The 9,359-nt window shown below is 46.4% G+C and overlaps 1 pseudogene; it reads left to right on the top strand.

Annotated features, from left to right (window-relative positions):
• Positions 1-887: 887 nt before the first annotated feature.
• On the top strand, positions 888-1,741 carry LOC101609714 (annotated as a pseudogene).
• Positions 1,742-9,359: the final 7,618 nt, after the last annotated feature.

Here is a 9,359-nt window from a genome sequence, read left to right on the forward strand (position 1 = left end):
AGTCATAGTTCTTAGTGTATTTAGGTCTTTCATACTCAGACAAGAATGGTCCATCATACTCTGTTTATGGCACTGCAAAGCTTCTCTTAGGACAACTTTCAAATCCTTCCATATTCCTCCCACAGATCAGTTCCAAAAGGCCAAAAAGCCACACAGTCAGGTTTCTAGCCACAGTGAACCCATTATTCAGGAACAGTTTTCCTATTGCTGTTACCTTCTCATTGCTGAGATGAAACACTGACCAAAACAGCTTGTGGGAAGAAAGGGTTTATTTTGGCTTACAGACTGGAAGGGAAGCTCCATGACGGCAGGGGAAAATGTGGCACGAGCAGAGGCTGGGCATCACCTCTTAGCCAACATCAGGTGGACAACAGCAGCAGGAAAGTGTGCCAAACACTGGCAAGGGGAAGCTGGCTACGACACTCATAAGCCCACACCCAGCAACACACCTTATTTAGCAAGGCTCCAATTCCCAAATAGCCATCAGCTGGGGATCTAGCATTCAGAACACATGAGTTTAGTGAGGACACCTAATTCAAACCATCACAGTCTTCATGTCCACTGATGTGACCAATGAAAATCGACACTCTTCAATGTCCTTGGCATCTCCCCTCATCCCACCACTGGCCAGTTCACTGCTTCCTCTAACTCCTAAGCAAATGCCTTAGTCATCTCTGGGAGTTAGTTCTTATATTACTTGCAATCAAGACTTACTCTCCTTCATAGCTACCCAAATCCTAAGAGTCTCTTTAAGATTTAATCAGGAGGCGGCCCTGGACACCGGGATTGGGAGCTCCCCAGAGCACTGTCCCAGTGAGCAGCTAAAGTGCCTTCACCTGCCTCTGTTCTGAGTACCAGGAATCTGAGGTCTAAGAGCAGCTGTGAAGATGTCTAATGAGCCACCCCCTCCTTCTCTGGGGGACCTCACAGCCCCCCTACTGGAGGAGAAGAGTGGAGCCCCATCCACCCCAAATCACCCCTCCCCAGCTGTGATGCAGCACCCACCAGGCATGCCATTGACTCCTGATGATATTGCCCCCCACCCTATAATCCACCTAGCCATGCAATGCCCCAGCCTGGCTATGTGCCTCTTCAATATGAGGGCAGATGGCACCTACATGCCTCCAGGTTTCTACCTTCCTCCAGGCCCTCACCCACCCATGGGCTACTATCCACCAGAACCCTACCTACCTACCTACCCTGGCTCTGGAGGCCACACAGCCACAGCCTTGGTACCATCAGGGGCTGCCACCATGGCAACAGTACTGCAGGGAGAGATCTTTGAAGGTGCACCTGTGCAGACAGTGTGCCCCCGCTGCCAGCAGGCCGTCACCACCAAGATCTCCTATGAGATAGGCCTGATGAACTTTGCACTGGTTTCTTCTGCTGCTTCATAGAGTGTGATCTGGGCCGCTGATTTGTCCCCTGTCTCATCAATGACTTCAAGGATGTGACGCACACATGCTGCAGCTGCAAGACCTACATCTACACGTACAGCACCCGTGCTGATGGAGCCAGACTCGGACCCCTCCACCTGTCAGTTTGGCCCCCCTGTGCTCTGCTCCCTGTGCTCAGTGGTTGCTTCCCCCACACGTCCCCCTCCCTCTGCTTGGGGCTGGATGATGTGCCACTGTTCCCTGGAAAGTTCTGTCCGGCCCTCGCCTTGCTTTCCCCTGAGTATCTGACTCTTCCAGCAAAACTTCTGTTGGATATGAGGGCAAGGGCCAGGGGACGACCCTGAGCTTGTGTTTTGGGTTGGCTTGTTTGCAATCCAGAAAATGGCAAGGATCTTCTGCTGGGGTCCTCAATCTTCCATTTCTGTCCAAGGTCCAGGCTCAGTTACTGGCTCTCTGTAGAAGACAGCTTCAGGTTCACTGAGATGAACTTCCAGACCAGGAACAGTTATGGAGGAAGGGATTTATTGAAGCTTACAGATCCAGGGGAAGTTCCATAATGGCAGAAGAAGCTGGCCTGCTTTCACAGGACCAGAGACAGAAGCAGAAGCCTAAAAGCCAAAAGCCACAGCACAGCACGCTTCAGGAACTCCAGCTAGGCACACTTTTCATCTCTTTAGATTGAAATCTCAAACCTACCACCAGACCTTAAGATCTGCCCAGAAACACTGTCTCCAGCCAGGTGGCTGCAGATGCAAACTACAAACTGATGAAACACTAAATATATTGGGAGCCATCTATTCAAACTACCACACTCTCCCTGGGACCAAAAGCAGCCAAGAGCAGTAACAGCTCCTAGGGTAGTGGCCTGACCATGAAACCAGTTGTTTCTGACCTGCTGGGCCAGGCAAGGCATTGTGCCAGGATATAAGCAGGACAGGGTCTTAGAGCCTGGGTTTGTTGTGGGGTATGTTGTCTCTGAGGTGCCAAAGGCAGGGCAATACTAAAGTAATGATTGCCAGTCTTGGCTCTCAGAACTCTTAGGTATGGAAACCCAGACTTCTACTCCCTGTCCAGGTGCCCAAGAGCTGCCTGGTACAATATGGACTTCTCTGCTCCTGACTAGCTTCCTCTGAGTTTGTGTGCACACCTTTCTGGCCACACCTCCGTGGATCCCTGTTACTTTCTTGGGCCAGAATGAATGTCCAATGAGCCTAACCTATCCTGTCTACCCCATGTCCTCACTGTGTGGGTGCAACCTCTGGTGGCTTTCTGTGTCCCAAGTAGCATATCGATGGTCCTCCTTGTATGTTCACTGGGTTCTGTAGGGTACTATCTCTGTATTGGTCTCTTTGAAGTAAATGCTGGGTTCTTTTGCCCCAACTGACTTGCTGTCATTCCCAGTCTCAACATGGGGTTGTTCCATCAAGGACAGCTGTGGCACTGGCTGGAGACCAGGAAGAAACCACAAGTGGTATGGAGATGAGTCCTTAACAGAGTACAAATTCAAACTTATTTCCTAATTGTTTTGTGAATACGCCCGTGTGGATGCTGTATTCTGCTATAGTCCTGGTATTGCACTCCCCCTGCATGGCCTCCCATCACTGTGAACTGTGGCCTAGTCTTGTTTTATAGTTTCATTAAATTTGCTCTTTCACTCAAAAAAAAAAAAAAGATTTAATCAGGGATGACTGATCATCTAGGATTATATTGGTTTTCATCTCTGACATCATGACAAGCTGGTATTGCTCTCTGCTATGGTTTCTGGGGCATAGACAATATGAAGAGGAAAATAGCTTAAATTCTTGCCTTCCCTTCCTCTACCTTTGTCCAGTGTTTCAAGAGCTATTGCCTTTGGAAAATTACAGACATGTTTTTCTCCTGCACCTTTAAGAGAGGGGAAAAAAAAGAGCTTGCAAGAATTATAACCCAGAGGTTTGAGCCTGGAGGTTGTGGCTTGGTGGCAAGGGGAGGGGGGGGAGAGAGAGCACTTCCTAGCATGTGCAAAGCCCTGGGTTTGATCCTCAGCACTGCCAAAGGGAAACTGAGGTCTCATAAGTCTGATTCAGAAGCTCCCTCTTGGCACTAACATCTTAAAAATCCGGTTATAAAACATTCAATATGATGGAAAGCAGCCCGTGACTTGCATTTCCTTCTTCCTATTCTTCTACACTTTCTAAATCCCTCACGTTTTGTGCTCAGGAAAGAAATATTGTTATTCTTCTAACAATAGCCAATCTGTACATTATGATCCCATATTCATAAAACAAAACCTGTAAGCATCCAAACATATATACTATATAAATAAATATACTTATGTATTAATTATACTTACGTGTTTGTTATATAAATATATATTTCATATTGCCAGGCATGGTGGCACATGCCTTTAAGTCCAGCACTGAGGATGTAGAGGTAGGAGGATCGCTGAGAGTTCAGAGCCAGCCTGAGACTACATAGTAAATTCCAGGTCAGCCTAGGCTAGAGCTAGATCCTACCTCCAAAAACAAATATATATATGTATAGAATGTATTTCATATATTGGATATGTCAATAGTTATATGTCCACAGGAGAAAGACTAGAAGATATAGCAACAAAACAAGCAAGGATTACCCCTGTGTGGTAGGAATCTAAATTATTTTAATTTTGTTTTAGGCTGTACAGTATGCTTATATAATAAACATATCAGTTTTGTAATCAGAAAAAAATGTTTTAATAACCTGAGGGGTTTTGACTCCAACATTAGGATTCTCTCATAGCAAACTGTCAGCGTTTTCTAAAGCCCCTCTTCTATGTTTCTCCATCCCCCAATAAGCCAATCTCATCTTACTGTCAGATGTTGTGATGAACCACTTATCCCATTCCATCCATGAAGGAATCAAACCTTCTAACTAGAGGCTTCCTGCAAAGCTGCCAGATGATGTCTTTGGTTCAGATTTGCCTGCAATTATGTTGTTCTAAATAAAGACTAGAAACACTCTGCCTTTCACAAGATAATAGCTGTGCTCTCACTCATTTACCATACTCTTCTCTCTGAATTATTGACTGCATGTTGGCTAGAGGCAATGTTCCCTTCTTGGCTGTTAAGATTTGAATATCTTTTTAATATATTTATTTTATTTTTGTTTATTTATTAGAGAGAGAGAGAGAGAGAGAGAGAGAGAGAGAGAGAATGGGCATTCCAGGGCCTCTAGACACTGCAAGCAAACTCTAGATGTATGTGCCACCATGTGCATCTGGCTTATGTGGGATCTGGAGAATCAAACCTGGGTCCTTAGGCTTCACAGGCAAGTGCCCTAACCACTAAGCCTTCTCTCCAGACCGGCTATTATGATTTGAATATAAAATGTCTCTCATAGGCTCATGTGTTAAACCCACGGTCCACAGGTGGTGGCACTATTTTGAGAGGTTCTGAAAACTTCAGGAGGTGGGGCCTACCTGGAGAAGATAGGTATGGTTGGGGGCAGGGAAGACTTGATGATACCTTGTCCTTGGCCCCTACCTGTCTTCTTCTCTTTGCTGTCATATATAAGGTGGAGAAGGTTCTCCATCATACCCTCCTGTTGCCATGACATTCATATTCTGCCTAAGCGATAGGGTCAAACAGTCATGAATCGAGCCCTCTGAACAGTGAATCAAAATAAATATTTCCTCCTTTCAGTTGTTTCTGTCAGGTATTTTGTCACAGAGATGAGAAAAGTAATCCACTGGCTTCTTCAAGGATTATATCACTCAGGCCTAGGTTCAAATTCTAGCTATTGAGGCTGAGGGTATAGCTTGGTGGTAGATCACTCACTTAGCATGTGGGAGGCCCTGGGTTCAATGGTCAGCACCAGCAAAAAAAAAAAAAGTGAGCCGGGCGTGGTGGCGCATGCCTTTAATCCCAGCACTCGGGAGGCAGAGGTAGGAGGATTGCCGAGAGTTCGAGGCCACCCTGAGACTACATAGTGAATTCCAGGTCAGCCTGAGCTAGAGTGAGACCCTACCTCGAAAAACCAAAAAAAAAAAAAAAAAAAAAAAAGTGAAAATAACAAATGTCTCTCAGGGTTATTGTCACAAAACCCAATGAGAAGCTATTTAGGAAAATAGTTAAAACACTTAACCATAGTTGCTCTCAATTTTGGTTTGTTTCTTTCTCAAAGATTTTTGTATTTTGATCCTGCTAGTTACAAGAAGTGGGCTAGGGCTGGAGGGATGGTTTAACAGTTAAGGCATTTGCTTGCAAAGCCAAAGGGCCCAGGTTTGATTCCCTAGGACCCACGTTAGTTAGATGCACAAGGGGGTGCTCATGTCTGGAGTTCATTTGCAGTGGCTCAAGTCCCTGGCATGTCCATTCATCCTCTCTCTCTCTCTCCCTCTTTCTCTGTCAAATAAATAAATAAATAAATATTTTTTTTAAGTGGACTGCTTGGCCCTTTTCAGCCTCAGTCTCCTCATATGTTAAGTGAGGATGTCTCCATTCACCTTCATGCTAAGGTAGAAAACACAGCGATGAGCTGCCCTGATGCCCCGTTTAAGCAGAGATTAGGCAACCCCCCACCCATGCAAAATCAGGTCCTGCCAGATCTGATTCGAGGCATCGTTTTCATCCATACACAGATCTCAGCAGGGACCTAAGGCCCAGCCTGCTCCAGGCAAGGTGTGGCTCCTACGGGGTTCAGACAAAGCGTTGTTTTATCTGCATTACAGTTGAGCTTCTCCCTCTGCACAGCCCATCTGCTCCCCTCTCCCTTCCTCAGCTGTCGATTCTGGATCAATATCTTCCATGTGCAACTCCATCTCCATCACTGCTCACAGAGCCTGGCCTGTTGAAATGTCAGGAGGAGCCTGGGAAAACGAGCACTCGAGGGGGGCTTGGAGCTGGACCAGTAATTGTAGGTGGTGCGCAGACAGCCCTGGCACGAGGTGACACTAGCTGAAGTGTTACAAGCTCACCTGTGGTGATGTGGGGTGGGACATATGGGTGGAAGGGAAGCAGAAGTTGGCATGACATCTGAGGCATGGGAGAAGTGCAGGCAAATTGTTGCCATGGAGACAATGCAATTGGATGGAAAATTAGTTTCCCAGCACCGTCAGAACAAGTAACCACCAACTCGGCAGCTTAAAAAAAACAGAAATAGGTTCTAGAGTCCAGAGGTCCAAAGTCAAGGTGGCACCAGAGGCGGTTCCTTCTGGGAACTCAGGGGAAAATCTGTTCTGCACCTCTCACCTGCTGATTGCCAGCAAAGCTAGGAGCTTCCACTTTCCATTCTGCCTCTGACTTCACATGGTGCTCCGCTTCCCCCGCCACTGGCTCTCAAACCTCTTCCTTCCTTTCAAATGGACACTCCTCACCAGTTGTAGGGAATGCTTGTCAGGAGTATGAGCTCATATCTACAAAGAAAAATCCAGGTAAGGTCACACTCAGATGGAAACAAATAGGAGCCACAATTCACCCTACTACAGGTGGCTATTGAGCAATATATTATTAGCACCTATAGCCCTAGCTACTCCAGAGGCTGAGGCAGGAGGATGGCCTGAACCCAGATATTTAAGGTTAGCCTTAGCAACATAGTGAGAGACGCCCCCCCTCCCATCTCAAAATAAAAGTAAAGGTTAAAGCAATTAAATGCCTTACAGAGATCATGAAACATTGCTGGGCTGATAATTGACATTTAAAGCCACCTATGAAGGACAAAGGACACTCCCAGAAGCCCACAGAGAATGTCTCAGCTCCTGCGGCAGGAGGGCAGGGAGCCCAAGACCAAACCCCACACTTCACCCTCAGAGAATCCAAGCTCCAGAGAAGATGGGGTATCCAATCAAGGCAGATCCATATGCCAAAGGCAAGCCCTGGCAGGGAAACAAAAAAAAAAAAAAAAAAAAAAAAAAACTGTCCCTGACACTTGAATGGGGGATATCTGGCCTATGCAAACTCTAAGCCAGCGGGTGCAGTATAGCTCTTTCTCCTGAGAGCCACCACGCCTGTCCTTGCTTGATAACAATGGACTGACGTCACAACAGGACAACAGGTGGATCTAATTGTCCTCTGCTCCTGGCTATGATGCCCACATGTAAGTCATGCTGGATGTGGTAATGAGGGTAAAGATTGCATGTCCCAGAGAGATACACAGAGCTGTGAGGATGTCAGATCAAGCGAGTAAAACTAGATTTGGAGTCCCATAGCATTTGAACATACTTCCAAGAAACAGGAATTAACAACATGGCAAAGAACATCAGGAAATGCTGTACAAGTCCATCTTAAGTTATATTAAAGAAATAGCTGGACGTGGTGGTGCACACCTTTAGTACCAGCGCCCAGGAAGCAGAGGTAGGAGGATCACGGTCAGTTCAAGGCTGCCCTGAAACTATATAGGGAATTCCAGGCCAGCCTGGACTAGAGTAAGACCCTACCTCAAAAAAAAAAAAAAAAAAAGAGAGAGAGCTGGAGAGTTGGCTTAGCAGTTAAGGCACTTGCCTACAAAACCAAAGGACCTTGGTTTTATTCCCCAGAACCCACATAAGCCAGATGCACAAGGGGGCACATGTATCTGGAGTTTGTTTGCAATGGCTGGAGGCACTAGAGTGCCCTCCCACCTCTTTCTTTCAAATAAATAAATAAAAATAAAATATTTTTTTAAAAGTTTATGGGCTGGAGAGATGGCTTAGCAGTTAAGCGCTTGCTGTGAACCCTAAGGACCCTAGTTTGAGGCTTGATTTCCCAGGACCCACGTTAGCTAGATGCACAAGGGGGTGCACACGTCTGGAGTTCGTTTGCAGTGGCTGGAGGCCCTGGCGTGCCCATTCTCTCTCTCTATCCCTCTTTCTCTTTCTGTCTCTCTCAAATAAATAAATAAAAATAAAAAGTTTAAGAAAAAAAGAAAAGAAAGGACCCATGCTAAGTAAAGTTGTAGTTACCATGGGAGACCACAGAAGAGAGGATTAAAATGCTCAGTGAGGGGGCTAGGCATGGCAGCACACGCTTTTAATCCCAGCACTCAGGAGGCAGAGGTAGGAGGATCTCTGTGAGTTCAAGGCCAGCCTAGGACTACATAGTGAATTCAAGATCTGCCTGCGCTAGAGTGAGACCCTACCTTGAAAAACAAAACAAAACAAAACAAACAAACAAACAAAATGCTCAGTGAAGGGAATATGTGCCAGAGTCTGCAGAGAATCAAACTTAATGGTGAACACAAGAGAGAGAGAGAGAGAGAGAGAGAGAGAGAGAGAGAGAGAATGAATCACGGAATCGGCTGATGTATTATGGAAGCTGACAGGTCCTAAGATCTTCAGTGGGCAAGCTGAGAGCCCTGGGGAGCCAGTGCTGTAGCTTCAACTGGAAAGGCAGCAGGTTCAAGCCCCAAGAACCAATGTGTCAGTTTAAGTCTAGGCATGGTGGCATACACCAACCACTAGGCTGGGGCAAAAGTATTGCTTTATCCTAAGTATTCCAAGTATTTGATGCAACCAGAGCTATGTACCAAGACCCTGTCTCAAAAAAAGTTGGGGGGGGGGGCACTGGAGAGCTGGCTCAGAGGTTAAAGGCGCTTGCTTGCTCACAAAGCCTGATGGCCTGGGTTTGATTCCCTGGTATCCACCTAAAGCCATATGCATAAAGTGTAGGTCATGGATCTCCAGTTTGTTTGCAGTGGCAAGAGGCCTTGGTGCATCCATATCTTCATTCTCACTTTTTCTCTGTTTCTCTCTTTCTCTCTCTCTCCCAGGTATATAAATAAAAATATTTTTTAAAAAATAATAAGGGCTGGAGAGATGGCTTAGCGGTTAAGTGCTTGCCTGTGAAGCCTAAGAACCCTGGTTCGAGGCTCGATTCCCCAGGACCCACGTTAGCCAGATGCACAAGGGGGCGCACGCGTCTGGAGTTCGTTGCAGTGGCTCGAAGCCCTGGCGCACCCATTCTCTCTATCTGCCTCTTTCTCTCTCTCTCTCTCTCTCTCTCTCTCTCTGTCACTCTCAAATAAATAAAT

Source organism: Jaculus jaculus, chromosome 14 (assembly GCF_020740685.1).
Source record: "Jaculus jaculus isolate mJacJac1 chromosome 14, mJacJac1.mat.Y.cur, whole genome shotgun sequence".
NCBI lineage: Eukaryota > Metazoa > Chordata > Mammalia > Rodentia > Dipodidae > Jaculus > Jaculus jaculus.